This window comes from Neomonachus schauinslandi, chromosome 8 (genome assembly GCF_002201575.2).
Source record: "Neomonachus schauinslandi chromosome 8, ASM220157v2, whole genome shotgun sequence".
In the NCBI taxonomy this organism is placed as follows: Eukaryota; Metazoa; Chordata; class Mammalia; order Carnivora; family Phocidae; genus Neomonachus; species Neomonachus schauinslandi.
This window is the reverse complement of record NC_058410.1, coordinates 92,186,674-92,209,564: the sequence shown is the minus strand read 5'-3', so window position 1 is coordinate 92,209,564 and position 22,891 is coordinate 92,186,674.

Here is a 22,891-nt window from a genome sequence, read left to right as displayed (position 1 = left end):
CTTTGTGAAGACAGTAGTCTCTGTCATACCTAAGTGGAAGCATGGTGGAAGTCTACAACGCAAACATGGTAGCATTTGGTCATTAACCTGATATAAGAGGAAGCAATAAGACATAAATTTTAAGAGCTTGTTTTAGTGCTCAGGGCAAACTCTTTTCTAGGATCTGATCTTTGTTTCTAGTCTTGCCTAAACACCTTCTCTGTCACACTAATTAGTTGTCAAGATCTATTAATTTTACCCTTGTGATAGAGACTGCTGGCTGCTCAGGAAAACTGGTTCCTCTTCTTTTTGGGCATCTGGCTAGATGACATTGTAGTTAGTTGTGGTCCTAAGAGTGATCTCTAACCAGGGAAAGATGGGTGGAAGTGATATGTGCCACTTCCACAGATGGCTCATAAAGAATTGCAGGTTTGATTCACCATACTCTTTCCCTTCCACCTGCTGTGTTTGCACTCAGGCTGACCTTGGACATCACTTGTTGAAGACATGGAGCTTACTTCCTCAGGGTCTGTGAATGACTGTGTGGAGCAGATCACTGTCCCACTGCCATCTTTCCTTTTTTTTTTTTAATTTAAATTCAATTAGCCAACATATAGTACATCATTAGTTTCTGATGTAGTGTTCAATGATTCATCAGTTGCATATAACACCCAGTGCTCATCACATCATGTGCCCTCCTTAATGCCCATCACCCAGTTACCCCATCCGCCATTCACCTCCCCTTCCGCAACCCTCAGTTTGTTTCCCAGAGTTGAGAATCTCTCATGGTTTGTCTCCCTCTCTGACTTCTTTCCATTCAGTTTTCCTCCCTTCCCCTATGATCCTCTGCACTATCACTGCCATCTTTGCATTCACAATTAATGTAGGCCTGCCTTGGAGTTTTGGACTTTTCAGTTGAGCAAGAAATATACATGTGTTTGAATTGCCAAGTATTTGGGAATCTATTCATTATAGTGGTTTGACTACTTTTAAAATCCTTTAAAAAAATTCTGTTACTTGTAGGATACTATTTTTGACCCATGAGGCACTTGATAATTATAAGATTTTCTCTTCATTCAAAATCTGCTTTCACCTTCCTTTCTGTGCATATCGTGCTGTGTATCCATACTAAGACATCTCACTGGTACCCTGGTACCAATGGTACCAATGACCACTGGTGTCATTTTCCCTTTGTAGGTTATTTCGTGTACCTTAAATGTCTGACTTATTTATCTACAAAATGGATTCCCATTAATATACAAGGACTCAAATTAGATATCTCTCTGTGATTCTTCACCTCATCCCTGGTTCCGACTTGGAGTGAGATATGTTTCATCTCTTTTCCTCAACACTCTGTACATTTCTCTAATATTTCTCCTAGCAAGTCTTTGTGTAACTATTTGCTTGCCACTTTATTGTCAGTACTAGGATGTTTTTTCATTTAAGACTAGGGATTTTTCTTTTTTAATGTGGTCATTTTTGTATTAGTTAATATGCAGTCATTTTCTGGGAAGACATTTACTGAATGAATGATTGTGCTTTCCTCATTGTGTCATAACAAACAATCCCAACATTTAGTGTCTTAAAACAACCATTTTATTTTGTTTACAGTTTCAGAGGTCAGAAGTTTGTGAAGGGGTTGTTTGCAGTGTTTATATCTTTGATCCTTGAGGAATCAGCTGGGGCAATGGGCTGCTTCAGAATCCTCTTCCATAATGGCTGCTTCATTCACATGTCTGGGCCTCAGAGCTCCTTGGCCTATCTCTACATCACTATCTCCATATCCATCTCTCTCTCTCCTCTACCTCCACATGGTGTCTCATCTTCCAGAGGATCTCCATGTGACTTGGGCTTCTCACATCATGGTAGTTTCAGTGTTGTACTTCTTCAAGGCAGCTGACTTCCACAAGGATGTGTACTCAACCAAATGCTCCAAAAAAGTCTTGGTAGAACCTGTAAAGTTGGTTATGATCTTGCCCTGGATTCCCAGAACATCACTTCCTCTGCATTTTATTAGACATGTAAGTCATAAGACAAGCCTGATTTCAAGGGAAAGAGTCCATCTGTCAATGGGAAGAGTAGCATCTTTAATATAGTACAATAAATAAATGGATATACTGAGCATACTCTAAAGTGTCAAGATCTGAGTAGTGAATATATCAATAATTAAAAATAAAATCCCCCAAACAATTCTACTGTAAAGTTAAAATGTTATACACTCAAGTGTACCAGATACCATATTAATTTGGGCAAACAACATGATCTATGGGTTTGGGGAGTCAAAATCTGAAAGTGGATATGTATGTAAGTGAATCATAGTCCGTCCCATTCAGTGTACAGAGTACATTATTGTATTTCAAGCAAACTCAGTAAAAGTGAAAATATTCATAAAAACAAAAATTAATTTTAACATTAGCTAATGTGTCTAGGTCTTTAAGAAGATGAGTAGCTTTTTCAGTCATAGAAAATATAAGAATAAGTGTGTATATAAAAAATGCCCACTTTTGTTGTATTCGCAAGAACTACACTTTTTCTGGCTTAGGATTTTGCCAACAGGTATAAGGTTATAATTACAGCTTGTTCTGATATTGTAAGTATTATAAAGCAAACAGAGACAAAATAGAGAGGATTTTTTTTTTCTTCAGGGAGTATATATGTGTCAGTTGCTATCCTGTATCTTTAGGATATAGGAAAACTTGTGAATGGGGGTTGGGTTTCAACTGAAGGGAGTTGAGGCTGCCAGTGACAACTAGGCAGGAGGAGGTTATTTCTAGGACAATTAATGAAGTAGATTTTTGGATCAGTGGTGGGGTGAAGTAGGGGACCTCCTTCTTCCTCTGTACTCTGGAGCTCATAGGTCCCTGATTATAAGACATTACATGTCCCAGAACTATTTCAGGAATGATCTCCAACTATCCCTCACCATGTGAAAATAGTTTGGGAATAAGGTTACTAAAATGAGTGTACCATTCATCAACCATGGCAACAGCTGCAAATGTAGTGAAATGAGGCAGAAAAAGTCTCTGAAGCAAGTTTGGGCAGCCATGAGTGAGACTCCTAATGAATATCTGTCATAGTTCAGTTGCAGAAAATAGCAACCATTCTAGCTATTTTAAGGAGAAAGTGAAATAAACAAGGACGTTTTCATAAGAATTATAGGCTGAGTGTTCAGGAATGATCCCCCAAAACACACTACTTAACTGGACTTCCAGAAGAGCTGCTACCTCTGTCCCAGTGAGGATGGAAGAGCATCCAGAGGCTGTCCCGTACACTTTGGGGCTTAGGTACCTACTTATGTAGCAGTGATCCAGCATACCTACATGTCAGTAACCCCAGAGCCCATGACCGCAACACTACTGCAGGCACGCTCCACCCCTCCATGCCCCTTTCGCTTGCAGCAACAGCAGCTTATCTGCAGCCTCACTTCTGCCCATCTCATCTTGAGAGTGCATTTAATTGGCAAACACTAATCTGCATCCATAACTCTGGATATAAGGGAGTTTGTGCAAAGTAGTTTTTAGCTCTCCAGCCTCTCACGGTTAAGGAAGGCAATTAGAAGGAGGTTGAAATGGCTGATGATTGCCACTTAACCTCATCCACCACAGGGTGCCCTGAACGTTAAGAGCAGCTGAAGTGGTACATTGTGTGGAAGAAGGGCACTGTCCTCGTCTCCCCAGGGCTGCCCTGTGGCTACCAGCCTCCTTCCCACAGAGTCCATGCTCCTCACAGGGCCAGGCAGTTGTAGAACCGGCAGCCCATGGTAAGATGCAAATTCCGGAGAGTGGAAGGACAGAGGAAATAGTTTTCACCCAGAGTTGGACAACATGTCTGGGATAGGTTTCTTCAATGAAGCTAGTGTAAGGCTCCTGCTCTAATAATCTGTTTATATGAAGAAATACAATTTGATTTTGTGTGGTTACAGACTGACGAGGTCAGGCATGTATAGTTTCCATACTTAAGAAAAAAAATCCCAAAAAGCAAACTTTGAGCCCAAACTCCAACATCTCCCAAGTACAACTGTGATACAATTTATTCTAGGACCCTGAAGCCCTGGCCAAAACAGGGCTATAAAATGAAAGCTCAGAAGTATTTTAAAAGTTGTTTCCAAATATTAAGAATTATGTATGTTTATTATAAGGATTATAAAAGTTTTTGGTGGTTTTATGTAAAGAAATTGCTATGTCAAGCCAGTGTTGAAAGTAAGAGGCACAATTTTGCTAACTTAGGAGATGAAACATGTAATTTTTAATTAGGCAACATTGGATTAGTTTTTAAGTCGAGCACTTGGAGTAAATGAACACAGAAGATAAAGCTGCACTGAGGTTGATCTCATTGGTATTGCTTGAATGAATCACATCTACAACTGAAAGTATGAGCCCACAGTTTGTATTGCTTTGTGGGTAGGATTAAAAATAAATTGATAAATAAATCTGCTCTTGAAATAAAAATGTACTCCTATTGCAGCTACATTATTAGTTTTTCTTTTCATGAGAAAATTAACACCTAAAAGCTCTCTAATTGTCCTCAACTGTGTTGTTGCATTTAGTAGAGACGGAACTTTAACAATGAATAAATTGTTCTTTCACACTGGTAAAACAATGTACATAAATGAGATTTATTACCCGGGAACCAGGGATTATCATACACAAATAAAAGGACTCTGAAAAACAAACTGAGGGTTCTAGAGGGGAGGGGGGTGGGAGGATGGGATAGCCTGGTGGTGGGTATTGAGGAGGGTACATTCTGCATGGAGCACTGGGTGTTATGCACAAGCAATGAATCATGGAACACTTCATCTAAAACTAATGATGTAATGTATGGGGATTAACATAGGAATTAAAAAAAAACAAAAAACAAACAAAAAAAAATAAAAGTAATCGGATTAAGTCTCTATTGTACTGAAGTTCAGACTCTAACCCTTACCCTCTGTCAAGTTCTCACTGACTCTGCCCTACACACAATCCACAGTCTCCCCCTTTTTGCTATTTCATCTCGTGTTTTCCTCTACGATAGTACTAATTGCCTTGAATTTTAACTTTTTGGTGTGATTTCCTTTCTACATCAACAGAGTGTGCTCCATGAGATCAATGTTTTTGTTTTATTCTGCTTTGAATCCTCAACATCAAAAGCACAGTGTCTCACATCAAGTAAGTGTGCTATAAATATGGGTTGAATAAATATCTACAGTTGCTTATGCCTTTGGCTTACTTACTCAATTCACCCCCCGATGTTTCATTCAATGAGAAAATATGTTTTAGGTGATATAGGAGGTTGTTGAAGAACACAGCTAACATTTCTGCCTATAATTGTAGTGGAGAAAAAAAGCTAACAAACAAAAATAAATTTATATAAAATACCAACAATGGTATACAATCTAATCTATGTGATAGATTCAGAGCTTCAATATAACAACTGAGATAATTCACAGGAAGGAGAGATGGTAATAGATATGTGTGCAGATGAACGATGAAAGTATTCCTGCATAGAGAGGTCAAACTGAGGTGACTGATCTGACTGGAGATTTCTCAGATTTTTACATTGGTAAATATTTGCTGGGTACCCACTAGAGAAGGTGTCCTTTTTGATTCCATAACTAACGCCAAAATATAGAAACAATGGTTCTCAGCTTACTGGAGATGACTTTCTGGAATCCTCAAGGATAAAAGTAGGAAATAAAATTGGAAATGTAGGGGGGCCCTGAAATAGTGTTGCGGTGTTTGTTTTATTTAGTGAAGCCCTGCCCCATGAATTATGTATTGTGCCTGAGAACTATCCAGAGGAGTACTAGGGTTATTACCAACACAAATAACTCCTATCCTGTTGCCTGAGAAAACATTAGTCCCTGGTGAAAATCAGATACCTGAAAAGCAAATAATGGGCTACAAAACATGAGGTAGGTCCCAGGGTAGGAGAAGGATGGACATTAATAATGACAAAATTATCAAACTGGGTTTGTAACAAATTAATTTCATTATCTGAATTAGATACTTTTATTTTTTAAATTTTAGATGTTTGATTAAAGTAATAATTATAAATCTACATAAACTAAGTTTTAGTTTTATTTTTCTTCACTCCATCTTTCTTTCACTTACCTCCTACAATACTTAAAAATAATATTGATAAAAAACAAATGCAATTAACTTATTCAAGATTATGTATTAAATCAAATAAGTAATTGTGCAATTATTTTTTTCTTGGGTATTTGCTTTCAGGTGGTTGCTTCCTCCTGTGAATTTAGGAACATAAACTATTCTTAAGTAGCATTACTGTCATCACCAATCAATTGAATTACATGCAATATTTATGAGTTTGAACAATTTCTATCCTTATTTCATGATTAAAAGAGCATAGCTGAAGAAACACTGGGTGGACCCATAGCTCTAAAGGTTTCAACAAGATCTGAAAAAAGGGAAAATACTGGATTAAAACTCTGAAAAAAAATCCTTGATCTGTATTTTCAAAGAAAATTGAAACTAAACCTCTACATATAACAGATACTAATCACTAAAGTATTGTTATATACAATAAAATAATTTTCATTCTCCCGCACCAGAGGCTTCATGTATTTGCTGGTTTGTAATTCAAAAAGGTTTCCAGTGAGTCAGTCTGAAAATAAACTAAATAAAATACAGTGTTTTTATGGAAGATTTTTGAGTTCTTATAAGCAATTTTGAATGAATAATTTTAATTTCGTTTTATATTACTTAAAAGGTAAAATTTACAGTGTTACAAAGATGATGTAGCGTTCATGAACAGAACCCTATATCCTTTGAAATTGCTCAAAACAAATGATTATCCACTCATTTTCTGACAAACCAGTTTTGATATTATGTGGCCATTTTAATCTTAGAAAGATTTTGTTGTTTTCATTTCCTAGAAATATAGAAAATGTCCCTATTACCAGGTAGGCTGCTTTTCCTTTTCTTCTTAAGAGCATATTACTTAGTTTTCTCTTGTTAGAAAAAAAGAATAAATGATCAATGTAAAAAATGGATAGTGGGTTGATGGACTTCAGAGAGTCAGTGAACCTTCTGAAATCGTGTGAGAGGTACTACATGTATCTGCTCATGTACATTTTTTGCGGGGGGGAATTGGGTCTATATTCTTACAGATTCTCCAACTGGTTTGTGGAGGGAAAAAGGATTTACTGGTGCTCAAGCCACTGATTAGTAAATATCTCTTAATGTTTAAGTATTTATGCTTTATGGTCCTTTTCTTTGTATCCATTTCCATTTCTATATGTCTCCCTCACTCTCTGTACCTACTTATCTATATAGTTATTAATATCAAGTGTGGCTAGGTAACCATGTGTAGAAAAGAAAATAGTAGCATCTGTGCACATGTTCTTGTTTGTGTATTATTTATGTATTTGTAATTTTAATGTATATTATTTGTAAGCATTTGTGTATATTCATTAGTTGCTTTATTTCTTGTTTCACTTTCTCCCTTTTGCCTACTTTTGTGTGTGAGGAGTACCAAATGTGTTTTTGACAGTGTGATTTAGTCTTTAGATTGCTGAATATGGAGGATGGATACTGAATGAACTAGAAAAGAAATTAACACCATTCAGAGATGGACATGGAGACTTCTGGGTCCTTGTACTTTCCCTTTTTCTGAGAGCAACTTAATTTGTACAAAGAACACTTGCCTTTTTAGGTGAATGTATGAAGTGTTTTGTATATGGTCTATGGAAGATTAATAGGGGTACAAAGGTAAGAATAGATGATCAAGAGCCATAGAAGTAAGCCAGAAACTACAAATCCCAGATTTCCCTGGCAATGGATTCCTAGCTACTTTCTGCTAGTGGGAAATCCTGGTCTGAGTATGAAAGGTAGGAAAGAGGGGCGCCTGGGGAGCTCAGTCATTAAGCGTCTGCCTTCGGCTCAGGTCGTGATCTCAGGGTCCTGGGATTGAGCGCTGCATCGGGCTCCCTGCTCAGTGGGAAGCCTGCTTCTCCCTCTCCCACTCCCCCTGCTTGTGTTCCCTCTCTGTGTTTCTCTGTCTAATAAATAAATAAAACCTTAAAAAAAAAAAAAGAAAGGTAGGAAAGAAAAGTGATTTTTTTTCTGCTTCTAGATTGCCCCCAGCAGCAGCTGCAGCAGCAATGGAACAATCTGGATTTCATCATCATTCTCAAGCAGTAGAGTCCTATTCCCACCTGTGGCAGGAGTGCTAGAGCAACCTCGGCAGCAGTGTGGTGTTCGTGGGCTCTGGTTGTGGCTGAGACAGTGCTAATTGTGGGTGCTATCAGATCTTCAAGCTTCTGCCAGAAGTGTGTGGGCTTTTATGTAGACTGCAGGTGGGAACATGTCTCTCAGAGAACTGTGAAAATTAGAGGGATAGAAAAACATACCAAGAACAGCTAAATTAAGCTTAAATTACTCTTTAATGTTGGTTAAAATTGTTTTGCTAGTTTTTATGTAGGATTTAAACACAAAAAAACTTTAACCAACACTGCAGGGTTACAAATTTACAAAAGAGACCTTTCATGAATGGCACAGTAACATAAAGTCAGATTAACAGGTCTTATAATTGTAGGGATGTGATAAAAATTAAGCACTATTGTACCCTAATTGAGAATTTAATTCAGAAGAATTCTTCAAGAGGCAAAAGCAGGTTGCAATTTGCCAATAAAGTCACTTCTTAAGAACAGAATTATATAATGAATCATTTTTTAGAATGAAAATTACCTCAGAAATCATCAGGTTAATACCCTTTCTTTCCAAGTGAAAAGGATATTCTGACAGTGTTTTCTTAAAATTTATAAGACTAGTTGGTGACAGACCTGGAGAAAGCACCCAGATTTCTCTCTGAATAACAGCATTTTGCTGTAAGTAAAATGGTCAGGATGAAAGAGTCTGAACCTTTATGGATTTACTATACTAATTCTTTTACAGGCACATTGACCTTGAAACCTTGCAAGATCACTAGGTCAGTAGAGAGAAAAAGTGATGCTTTGAAGAATCTGGTTTTGGCATTTTGCAGAGTCTGGATGAATTCACACAGATTATAGACATTTGCTAAATGTCTTCATTTTATAAATGGCATTAGGTTATTTCACATGTACGTGAAGTCTCACATGCTCAACAGATGTTTTTAGGTGATCTTGTTTCAGCTTTTAGAAGCCTATTTTGTTGAACTTTATGAAATTGCTATTTTTTAGACCAAAAGGGGTCAAATATCAGCAATTCCTGTAGTTTGACCAAATAAAAAGGAGTTGGTATTCTGATTATATTTTTTGATTTAAGAAAAAAATCAAAGAGGGTTCAAATGCACCATATATCAGGAAGATTTTGCTAATTTTATCTTAGAGGTAGAAATTCTCTGAGATCTACAAAGACCTCTTGATTTTCATGCTTATTGGCTTACTCCAACATCAGGTGACAGCCAATCTGTTCACTTAGTGTATAGAGCATTTTTATACTGGATCAATTATAGTAGAAAATTTATTAAGGATAAGAGTGGAAAAACATCCCAATTAGATTTGTCATTGAACCCTATACTCTCTAAAATCCACTGGGGAACTTCAGTGATTAGGCCTTCGTATGGGTTCAGGCATGGCCAAAAATGACTTGTGAGGTAGTCTCTAAGGTGGAGGCCAGTGTCCAGAAGATAAGACTAAAGAGTCAAGATCAATCTCAAAGTCAACAATTTACATAATTTTTTCCTTATGTATAAAGTAAAACTGCAAAGAAAATCTCCATTTCCACTGACCTCTATTTTCTTTTTTTCCTTTCCCTCCCTCCTTTCTGTGTGTGTGTTGAAGGAAGAACTCTTTATCATAGATGATGTTAGACTGTGCAAGTCTTGCTAACTGATAATGCTTGAAACGCAGACTGATCAGAAATACTGAGAAAGGTTACTTGTCTAGTGAAACGTATCAGTAGAGATCAAGATACAGATAAATGTGTTCATTATAGTTCAGCCTAAATGGTGAACATGAATCTATGTGGTAGATAAATCTGTATTTGGACAGTCCATTAAAAAAGGCATTAACAATTTTGAATGCATCATTGAGCATTTTATTACCCTTACCTATTGGCTTGAAAACGCAATAAGTAGGGAAGAAAAATATCCAAATTAATACACATTTCTATTTTTCAATGTATGTGTATTGATTTAGTTTTAAACTAATTAATAAATTTTTTAAAATGTCAAGTTCAGCAGTATAGAATTTGAATTGTATGTCTCTAAGTATAAATACTGTATATCTTTAACAATTAAACATGTTTTATAGAAGGTAATTTCTTGTTCTTTCTTAACTCACTTTTGCTGTGATTTTAAGAACATGTTAATTCGAAATGTAAGTTATAGGAAAAGAATATCCCTAAAATTGATAATAATTTTAATATATTAATTTAGGAAGGTTTTATAAGAAAATTGTAATAGTCATATTTTCTGAAAGCTAGATATAAAGAAAAAAATTTATTTTTATTTTATTTTATAAAAGCGACATGGGTTTCTACATTATTTATCCTAACTCTATCAGTTAAGGTCCAGGCAGGCAGATAAAAACCACTTTAACTCTTCAAATCATAAGAAACTGACTAAAAGAAATTGATTATTCAGATGAGGGAAAAATTGTGAAGCCAGAGAGAGCAGTGACTGAATCTAGAGATGAATAAACTGGAAACTCAACCCCCCCAGGGCTAAAGAGACAATAAGAGAAGCCCATTGAGAGCACAGAAGCCAGAGTCCCAAGGACAGCCTGGAACCATAGCAGGGGCTGCCCAGAAATTGCTGGGACCATAGACAGAGAGGCTGTAACTGTAACCCTTTTCAGATTAAACCACAAAAGAGGTGCAGTTGCTTTGGATCATCAGACAAAAGTAAAAGAGAGGGAGAATAATTCCCTGGTATCTCCCTGTCTTCTATCAATATCCCATCAGTGCTTTCCATTGTCTTAATAGGTAGCCAGTTAAAAACGGAGCCTGAAAAACGTGTTTGTGGTGGCCTGGCAAATGTACGACTAGATCTTGTGTGGTGGGAAAATAAGATTGAGGTCCTCAGCTGCTTCTCTTCTGGTTCTATCTCTGTATTTGCACCATATTTCTGGAGGGCAGTACATAGCCAATTAACACAGCAGAGGTACTAATACAGGCTCACTCCTGCAAGATGTGGGACTTTAAACCAAAAAACAAAAAAACATGGCTTCAGTTCAAGGATCTTCCCATGGGCTTAGACAAACTTTCTTAGTACGCACTGTGGTTTTACATTCTTCTGCTTAAAAGGGGTCAGACATGCATTAACATGTGAAGGCACTTTCCACCTTCTCTTGCTTTCTTCTTTTTTCCCTTCATAGGCCTCCCCCAATAAATCTCTTTCATGTGTCTTTGGTAGCTTATTAAAAGGCTTATCTCATGCAGTGGAATAGCTGATGCAACTAAGTAGAACTGAGGTTCTGATAATTTAGTCACAGAGCTCCGGTGACATTTAAAAGCTCATCCAAGGCAGATGTCTTGTGTTATAGTCAGGATCCTGGTTGAGAACACCTGGGACTGTAAAATGTAGGATGGATACATTGATGTGCCTCTGAGCTTATTGGTTCTGCAGATCTCCTTGATCCCTTAGCATGCACAGTTGGCTCACCCTTCCCTACCAAAGCTAGCACTTCCCCCATGCTGGAAGACTGCAGAGGCCTCTCCCCTGCAAGCTAACCAGTATCTCCATTTAGGAATGCCCCTACTCCTTCTCCTTGCTGACAGACCTGTAACTACAAACTTGCTAAGGAATTGCTATGCCTAATAAGGAAGAAAAGAGAGTATATACCAAAAGAGCTGTAAGAACTATCCAGCATGTATTGACAGGAACCAGAGTAGTACTAAGGGTGCTTGATCAAGGGAGCTGGGACATTAGACTGGATAAGTGAGAATTCATTAACTTGGCATATCCTCAGGACATAGGACTTAATACCCTGGAAAATACCCTGGGGGACGAGGTCAAATTGGCTCTTAGAAGCCTGGAGAAATCAAGAGCCAATGCTGCAGTAGAAATGCCTGAGTTGCTCTGGTAGACAGCAGAGGAAGGAATAAAGGGGCTGAGGGAAATGGGCATGCCTGAATGAACATATTGTGTAAGGCCACAATGGATTATGCTCCACTGGAGGGCCCAGAGTGCATACCTTTCACCAAGGCCATCAAGAATGTGCTGGTGGGAACAGCATGGGTATCACTAAGTAGTTCTGAGGTGGGTCAGGCAAGGGATGATAATAGGAGAGATGATCACACAGTTGAGCTCATAGTATCCAAAGAAATGATGCTCACTCCCTTCCCCCCAACTCCTAGTAATAGAGAACAGGTGATGATGACTAACCTCACCTCTGGATACAAGGGGCTTAGAAGTACTGCAACAACTGGCAGTAGTGGAGGGGCACCAAGGAGCTCAACTGGCATGGATTTGTGCAGACGGTTAAGAGAGCATGGTATGCCTAGGGTAAAGTGGACAGGGTGGATAAAAGATTGCTATTTAATATTTACACCCAGAAGAAGGAAGAGCAGGAGGCCTAGGAAGGTTTCCTCAGTAAAAAGTTGTGATAACTTTCTTTCATTTCCCAGGGCTGAACCCATTTCCAAATCCAAATCACATTTGTGGACCCACCAGCTGTCATTTATAATTGGGATTGCCATATTTGGTACTTAGAATAACCTCCACATTGTAGTATTGGCCTGTGGGTTAATATTTATCATGGTAGAGATGGTCAAGTGGAAACCTCGGAAACTTCCCTGATCTCCTTGGCCAAGAGAGAACTCAAAAACAATATTGTACCCCATCTTCTGACCTTGAGCTCTGAATGATTAGAAGTCCTGATACTTGAAGGACTGCACTCTAAAGACTAGCAAATATACCACTCAGCTTTAATTTATGGATGCCTCCAGAGTAATTTGAATTTTTTGTGTTAGGGATCACCATCTTGCAGTGTTAGTTAGCCCTGATCAGATAAAAGCTAGGGCTACTATTACACATTGAGGTCAGGGAGGAGTTTGTGTGGATTGCTGGTGATCCACTGGAGAGCCTTCTGGTAATCCTTTGCAACATGGTAACTAGGGATCAATACCTGAAGAAACTCTAGCCTGCGAAGTTTATTATTACTGAGGTCTCAGACTCTGTAGGAATGGCATTTTGGGTCACATCTCCAGGTAAGCCATCAAGATCTGCCAAGGTGATAGCTGAGTTTGATGAGAATTTAGAATGGATAGTAGAGGAGGAAGAGGATGAGTACCATATGCGCTCTCAGACCATCTCCAGTGGTGATAGTGGTAGCTTCATCCCAGTATCTTCTCTCTTCTAAGTCTGTCCTCTGGAAGAGAATCCCACAAAAAATAAATAAACAAACAAAAACAGACAAACAAGGGAGCTGTTCTTGAAGACATTTTTTCTTTACAATGCATATCAAAGATGAGGATAGTAGAGCAAATAGGTAAACACAGCAGGGTATCTTGAAAAAAATTAAGGAAGCTTTTAGGAATTTTTTTGAAACCTAATGTTAGTTGTAAACCATATAATTACCAGTTTTAGTTCCCCTTTTTCTGCAAGAAATAACAATTAAGAGATGAATAACGTAACTATACATGAGTCACCAAAATGTAAAATTATATGTTTGATTCGAACATTGTTAATTTAATGCCTGTCTCCCAACCTATACATTTTGTTTCCACTCATTTCAGACTCTTTCATCAATAAGAAATTCCCTAATTTTCTATTTTTCTCCAGTACCTTAGCATATTTTGACTCTGTTGTTAAATTATGTTATTAATAATTCATTGTATTTATGTATTGTGGCTTAAATTATGTATATAAAAAAGTCACAAATGAATCTGCTACACTAAAATAATGACCCAAACCATCATACTTTATGCTTGAAAGTAAGTGGATAGAAACAACACAAATTTCCATCAAGAATAGAACCGATAAATCAGTACATATTCCCACAACAGGAATAACAGTAATGGAAATGAATAAACTAGTGCTACATGCAATAACACGGATGAATCACAAGCACGATAGTGAGGGAAAGAAAGCACATACAAAAGAATACATGATGATTCCACTTATATAAATTGAAACACGCAAAAGTTAGACCTCAGAATGGAAGTCAGCATAGCAGCCATCTTTTGGGAGAAGGGTGGGTACCCTATGGCATGAGAGGGGCTCCTGGAGTGTTCTTGGTGCTCTAATTCTTCCCCTGGGTGGTGGCTACATGAGAGTGGTCACTGTGAATACTGGGGCTATATTTTTATGATTTGTGTATGTATTTGTGGTATGTTTGGATAAAAAGTATTTTTAAAAATGTATGTTCCAATAAAGGTTAGCTTGAGATTGTGAGCTATCCTTATATGCTATAATAAGTCATTGTATATCTGAATTGAGAAAAGATTGTTGTGCCATGCAGACTTGTCCACTTCCCTAAGGAAAAAGAGTACATGTATTTTCCTAAGGCTAATCAATTGTCCTATAATATGTAGACCGTCTCAGGGGCGCCTGGGTGGGTCAGTCGTTAAGTGTCTGCCTTCGGCCCAGGTCATGGTCCCAGGGTCCTGGGATTGAGCCCCGCGTCGGGCTCCCTGCTCAGCAGGAAGCCTGCTTCTCCCTCTCCCACTCCCCCTGCTTGTGTCCCCTCTCTCCCTGTGTCTCTCTCTGTCAAATAAATAAAATCTTTTTTTTAAAGATTTTATTTATTTATTTGAGAGAGAGAATGAGAGACAGAGGGCACGAGAGGGAAGAGGGTCAGAGGGAGAAGCAGACCCCCCCGCTGAGCAGGGAGCCTGATGCGGGACTCGACCCCAGGACTCCGGGATCATGACCTGAGCCGAAGGCAGTCGCTTAACCAACTGAGCCACCCAGGCACCCCTAAATAAATAAAATCTTAAAAAAAAATATGTAGACCGTCTCAGAGGCTTTCATAAGAATCTCATTGCTACCAGGACAAAATCAATACTCTATCATACCATATAAGTACTGCATTATCTAGTACCTTAGCCACACCGAGCATCCTTCCCCACTTTGCTGTGTACTCGGGATGAAGAGGACTTCTTTAAGCTCCAAATATTTGCCAAGATCTCTCACATCGGAGTCTTGGCATGACTATCCCACCTGCTATGCTCCCCCCAACTCATTCATTTAGTTAATTTTCACTTAGCATCTAGATTTCCAAAAAGAAGTATTCCCTGGTTATATAACTGGTATAAATCTCCAAGGCTATGTTTTATTGTCTTGCTTCATAACACTGGTTACAGTTGAGATTGTTGTGATTGTTTACTTAATTCCTGTCTCATTTTGTATGCCATGACATCTGTGAGGACAGCTATCTTGTCTGTTTTTGTTAAAGTTACTTTTTAATTTTGAAATTGTTTGTTTCACAAGCAGTTGCAAAAATGGTACAGAGTTCCCCTGTACCCTTCATACAGCTTCCCTCAAGGGTAACATCTCAAATAACTAGTACATTGTCAAAGTAGGAAATAAGCATTGGTGCCATATTATAAACTTGAATACAGTATATGACTTTTTTATTATCATTGTACATTACTTTCTACTGTAGTACTGATACATAGTTGCTTTAAATAAATATTTTAAAATGAATATTTATTGAATGAGAATATGAAAAAATCATATTTTAACTTATGAGAGTATAAGACTGTTTTACAAAATGCCTTCACTCCCGAATTCCTTGAGTTATAAAACAGTGCCACTGTCCTCCATGAAAGGAATGTACACTTAGATTATTTTTTCCACAGTTATAATAATTCTCTTTGATTTCTCTACTCAATTCTTCCTAATCATTGCCAGTCAGCTGATGTTGAAGTTGAAGTCTTGGGTTCTAGAAATTTGTCCATTAGAGGAGGGAATCAGCATTCATGAACATTCTATTTTATAAAGCAGAATTAAGCAGTTCCGTGGGTAAGCAGAATTATTCCCAGAAAAAGGATATATTTGAGGAACTTCATTACACAAAAAACAAAATCTTGGAACACTATTTAATTTTAAGTTTGTTTGAGAAATAGAGGAGGCCTAAGAATCATTAGACATTGTTCTAGCATTGCAGAGAAGACTCTGATTCCTTGTCTTGATCCCCTAATATTTTCTTGTCAGGATTCTTATAACAACATCCAGTGTTTCCAAATCAAACTCAGAATTAAACAACCCAGATTTAACTGTTTGAGATCTGGCTGTTTAATCACGACCACTAAGCTCCAAAGTGATATCCTGTGTATTTTTACAAGACCCGGACCCAGTTTCTCAAGGAACACACCTCAGATTTTACGTTATTTCATAGTTCATATTAACCCACCACCACCACCACCACCCTTTACCCAATCCTGTTTCTAATTACACTCCTTCTAATCAACTTAAAGAACCAAAGGACTAGATACTTTCTTACCGCCTCTTGTATGTGCCTCTACCCCACTTCTTACCTAAAAATATCCCAGTACCAATCTGTAGGTTGAATATATTTCCCCAAGCCTTGCTTTTATCTTCGTTAAGGAATGCAAACTAGCTCTGTGCCTTAACCCAAGTTTGAAGGCTAAGACTAAAATCAAGTTCTCTTTAATGTATCCCCATGTATTAACTATCATGGGGACTCCCTAGTACTCTGCTCATAATTTTAAATTTTCCTTATCTTGAACTATCCTCAAATTAAGCCTGAGATAGTTCTGTCTCTTTAGAGATGGTGTCCAGTCTATGAAACTGTCCTGAAGTAGTCTTTGAAGTGAGTTCATTCTCTAGAATCAGGCAATACCTCTGTACATACCTACTTGGTGCTCCCTCATGTTACAATCATCAGTGATGAAAATAAAAAACTTGCATAAAATTTATTTTTCCTGAAATGAAAAAGATGCTATTAATTATGTTCCGTTACAGAAATACCATTTCTCACCAGTACTAAATTTAAATAGCGATTTCAGTAGGTGGCAGAGAGAAAATATATTCAATGCTAAATTCTGTTTAATCACCTTTTTATATCTCACAGCATGAATATGTTCATCATTGACTCTTTAAAAGTTGACTGAGGTAATTATCAGGAAAAATTATTTCATTTTGATTACTAGAAAAGCATCTTTTAAATTATTAAAATCTTCAGGCAAATGCAAAACCTATAATTATGCATTTAAAAACAAGGCAGCATTTTACAGCCATTAAAACACCTTCCCCAAAGGAAGTAAGCCGTGTTGCTATTATTCAGGCTATAAAGCACAGCACAGAGATGGGACTCAGAGAGCTTTAAGAATTGAATACATACAAAAGGATCTTAGCATGTTCAGTTGGAGTGTGGTCTAAATGGTTGATCCAAAGTCCCAAGTGGCTAATTGAATTGGCACTCAATTATTAAAATGGTAAAACTTTCCAAATTATCCACACCAAAGAGATGTAGAATCTGAATAATTCAAGCTAAATCAATTCTTTCTGAAGTTAAGTGAGAAGACCAGAAGACCTACTACATATAGAATATTCCAATAATTATATATTTATTGCAACACTTGTTCATTTTTTATATCATGCATGGAAAATTATCTTTAATGGAGATAAATGATGTGGTATTCTGAGTGTGCCATTTTCTAGAAGGGCATTTTAACAATGTTTGAAGAGAGTGAGTTCTATAAAAAAGTATTATGACTCTGATTGACTATATATATTTACAAATTACAAAGAAAGACACCAAATTAGGTAACATCTAAAGAATCTTTCAATAACTAATGCAATCTATGTAAAAATTTTGCTACTTTTAATCAGAAAATTTAAAATATAATAGATAAAAATATATTTTCAGTAGCAGAGTTAACAGAATAAGAGAAGTACAAAAAAAGGTAAAGGCTTTAAAAAAGAAAAAAAATAAAAGCTTTAAGAAAGAAAAAAAGAAAGAGAAATTTAAAAAGAAGCCTAAGTATATATAACTTAATTTTAGTTGAGAAAACTGTGTATAGGCTTCCTACCACTGATCATTCTTATTATCTAATAAAGAAATATTAAAATATTTTTTCATGTCTTGTTTTGGTCATAATCTAATTCAATCATTAAAATGAGTATAATTCTACTACATTTTATAATTTCTTTTTAAAATTTTAGCAGCTTAAAAATGAAAAAAAGAAAAATTATTTCTTCTTTAAGCCAAGGTAACATATTAAAAAGCTAGTAAAACTTAAATTTATTTCATAAAGAGACATAAACTTTTTTTAAGATTTTTATTTTATAAATAATAAATAAATTATTTTTTAAGAGAGAGAGAGGGTGTGCCAGCGTATGGGGGGAGGGGCAGAAGGAAAGGGAGAGAACAAAATCTCCAGCAGAGTCTCTGCTGAGCGAGGAGCCAAACATGGGGCTGGATCTCACAACCCTGAGATCATGACCTGAGCCAAAACCAAGAGCCCAATGCTTAACTGACTGAGCCACCCTGGCACCCTTAAAGACATAAATGTTTTGACCACAAATTATGTTTTCATTCTCTTATACATATGCCTGGGATCTGTTTGGTTTTCCTGGTCTATACTGGTCCATTTACCTGTGTTTTCTTTTCTTCTTTTAAAAACTCTTTTGGAAGAATCAGAGATAATGTGGTCGTAGGACACTAAAAAAAAAGGAATTGAGAGCAGGTACTAGGTGATGGGAGTTGGGGTAGGGAACGCATTTGGCTGGGTCACACTTGTGCAAGGATCTGCTACTTAGAGCTTTCCAGAAGTGAAAGAAGAAGCCAGGACAATTGGCAACTGAAAGTAGAGTTTATAAAGTGATTGGTAATGTAAATAGATGTCAGGAAACAAACCATCTGGAAAAAAACCCCTCATTTTCAAAATCAAAAGTATTCAAATCTTGCTCATTGCAAATGGCACTATCCTGAGAGACATAATGACAGTTTTTATTTTATAATAAGAATTGAGGTGTTTGTAATTTTCAAACTGTGAGAGGAAAATGTCTCCTTTTTATTAAAAAATCTTATTGAGTAAGTTTCAATTGTTATGCAAGAAAAAATAAAAAGTATTATTCTCATTTCTTCTCCACAGGATATTTTATTGAGTCATGATCTGGAAGAGCAAGTTAATAGTTAATAACATTTTCACATGAACTAATTTAGAACCTTATTTAAAATACTGTGGGTAAAAGTATAAATCAGTTGTGGAATCTTAAGTACACAAAATAATAAAAAATAGTCAAACAGAAAGAAATTGTGACATATTAAACACACACACTCAAGTGTGTGGACACCACATTACTCTGAGTTAAAAAGACAGCCTGAGAGAGTTGTTGTACTAGAATACAATATTTTTGCTAAAATAAATCTATATCTCAATGCCATTTTATGTTACATGAGAAGTTATACAAAGTTACAATCTCTAGGAATCTATAAAGTGAACACTAGATTCAATTTTTTGAAAATTGCTATTAGCTAAGCCATTCTTGAATATGTAAGTCTTAAGCTGTAGATTAGCAAAGGGAAGGTCAGTTCCTAGATTCATGAAGTTGAAAGCTCATGGACTGTTGAATCAGATACATTTATATCTAAATCTTAACTTTATTGCTAGCTTCTATGATCTTGGAGGAAATACTTTCTCTCCCTGTGCCTGCATTGTGTTATCTACAAAATAGGGGTAACATTACCTATTTCAAGAACTGTTATGAGAATTAATTAAAGTAATGTTTGAAAATGTTCATTATTCAGATCTCTGTTACCCCCTGTATTGTGTATAATTATACACAAAATTAAATTATTTGTGCTTTTGAGGGCATATTCAAGGACTCGGAAATAGAAGCATTGCAATGCTTGTGACAAAGATTGAGCTGGTTTTTAGAGTGAAAGGATTGGTCTCACAACAGAGATGTGCTGGGAAAGGAGTGGCTAAAGGTGGTTATTGCTAACTCTCCTGACTAAATTTTATTCCTCAACACTACTCTTTCATTGGCACGTATGCATTTGCAGTGATTTCAAAAGGCTCCTGGGCAATGAAGGACCCTCAGCTGTGCTTTGAAGAAGCATTAGTGAAAAAGGTTGAGAGTTGGGTTTTGAATTTGTCGACTGTCAGGCAACTTGAAGACATTAAAACCAAGATGCCAGATAGAGATTTATGTATGTGTATCTTACATTTCAGAAAAGGGATTTGGGCTGAAAGGGCAAATTTGGAAATCATTAGTCTATGGTTACAATTGCACACACAATCATGGATGAATTGCCTAGGAGGAGAGTACAGAGTGAGAGGAGAAGAGGGTTTAAGATTTACTTTGTCAAATCCACCACTTAAGTGCACATAGAGGAGGGTGGGCATGCAGTGGAATCTGCACTGAGAAAGAGTAACCAGAAGAGTGAAGGAAATCAGGAGAACTCAGGGTCAAAGACCCCACTGCAGCATCAACAATATCTGAGACTAAAGTTATTGTGGAGCTGAGACATCGCCTTTTATAATTTGATATAAATGTAGCTCCTGAAAAATCCTTCATTTCATTCCGTGGTGCTGCGTTCAGAGGCTGAATTTTTTTCCTCAGGGTAACCTCAGTTCTTCTCTCCAGCCAAACAACTGATTGGATGAGGCTCACCCAGATTATTAAGAGTAATCTCCTTTATTTAAAGTCAACTGACTCTAGATGTTAATCATAACTACAAAATACCTTCATGGGCAACATGTAGATTAGTGTTTCAGTGAATAACTGGGTACTGTGGCCTAGCCAAGACAAACATAAAACTGACCATCATGCCTGGCCTCTACCTACCCCCCAAAGCAATAATATAATAAATAAATAAATAATAATATAAGTAATAAATTTGCTTAGCTAATCCATTTCTCCTGCTAGAAAAGAGCCAAATTTTTGTTGTTGTTATGTAACAAGGGGCTAAAATTTTAGTATTAGGTATACCTTAGATGTCATATGGGTATCTACGCATAAACCATTGATTGTACACTTAGTGTCTATACACATTATGTATGCTAAACCTCAGTAAAACATTTAAAAAATGCACCTATGAAATTTCTCAATGGCTTTTATTTTAAAATAGTTTTTCAGTACACATATATATGACATTGGTAATTTAACTAAAGGCCTTTTTTCCCCAGATATCTTGGAAAATATTTCTCACAGGTTACAAGTGTAATTATTTTTCACCTGTAGATTGGTAAAAATCCACATTAGTAATTAGTTGTAAAACACAAGAAATAAATCACCCATGTCTATCCTAGGTCCCTGAAACCTCAATAAAAAGTATACTTCAGACTAAATACTATTATTTTGTGATGAACTGAGCATATAGTCATTTTTAATAATATAGTTATATAATATAGAATAACATAATAATTGTAGAATTTAAAATAATAAAACAATAAATTACTGTTCATAATGTCTATCTTTTTCACTAATACAGAGAAGTAATATAAACCAGTGGTTACAAGGGCAAGATTATCCATGATTCCCCTGGTATACCTGGTATGAATAAAAGCTGAATATTAAATCCTGTAATTTTTTTACTTTCAGATATTGTGAAAAATACAGTAAGAATCAAAAGAGAATGCAGGATATGCAATTACAATGCTATGAACACACCAACATCCTGTTATAACCTTAACTGTCAAGCCATTGGCAAAAAAATAAGTCTACTGGTTTCTTTCTCCGTGTTTATTCTATTTTCCAAAAATTCTGATCTTCAACATCAGCAAAAAAAAAATTCACCTTGAGGGTTTGCTATTATTCTACAACTGTACATAAAGGGTATTATAAGCATTTGGCCTTTGGTTCACAACCACAAAACATATCGTCTTTATAACTCCAGGACAGTACTATAGGTCCCAAGGAGTCCAATACCACAGCAGGTGACTAAGTGGAAACCAAGCAATATCTTGCCGTATGCTTTTGTATAGGTCATTTGACAGAATGAGGAAATGTTTTATATAATGGGTAAAATTGTTACCTTTACCATGGAACTTTCTGCATAATGTGATATAAATATATTTCAGCCTTCCAGAATCTCCAAGAAAGGACTTCAATGAAATTTCAAGGGCTCTAAATGTAGAAATATATTATCAACACTATAGTCTGTAACACCCTTGCTTTGTTAGGAGGGGATCAACACTTGTAAGAATCAATGACAGACTGCAAGATTCTATGTTCACTGCATCAGAGGTATCAACAGGCAAAACAAGGAAACTACTGTCAGTGTTTAAGAATAGCCAGATCCTACTCTACAATTTAGGGGGAAAAAAGAGTTAGGTGTGTGAGCTGAGTTGTCTTGAAATATTCTGCTAAATTTTAAGACATGTCTTTATATACTAATTATAAAAAAAATATATTTACAAGATATCTTCTCTAATATTTATGGGACAGATAAATCAAGGCCATAGTTAATAGATTTTCAAAGAACAAAGCTTGGCAATACACAACTTTTTACCCATATTCCAGGCTTCTGATAAGCATTGCCATAATTTCTGGCATGCTCTGAATTCTTCATAATAATTATAGTTAAAGGAAGAGGATTCATAGAAATATAAGAAATGCTCTAATTCCCAATTTTAAAATGTAGATATTTGAAATTTTCTTTGTGCATAATTTATGTGTCACTTATCATATGTGGAAAGATATGAATAGCAGTTAGAAAAGCTATGAATAGCAACATATGTTGATCTGGTAATTTAAGACTCTGAAATCCACAGAGTTAGTCCACATCTGATCTGTCTAGATTTTTTGAATACTTGTAAAACTTGGAAAGACCTTTAGATTACAAGATTCACAAGCTTATCTAGTGGTTGCCACAATTTCCAAGGAGTAGGTTGTACTTTCTTTTTTTTTTTTTCAGTCCTATTACAATAAAAATACAATAATAAATATAGTAAAGAATCTCTTTAAAAATTCTTAAATATAGTGTTTATATATTAACTGAAATATTATGGCTTCTGAAAAACCCAAAGCAAGCCCTTTTTTTCCTTATGTCATTCCAAATAAAACT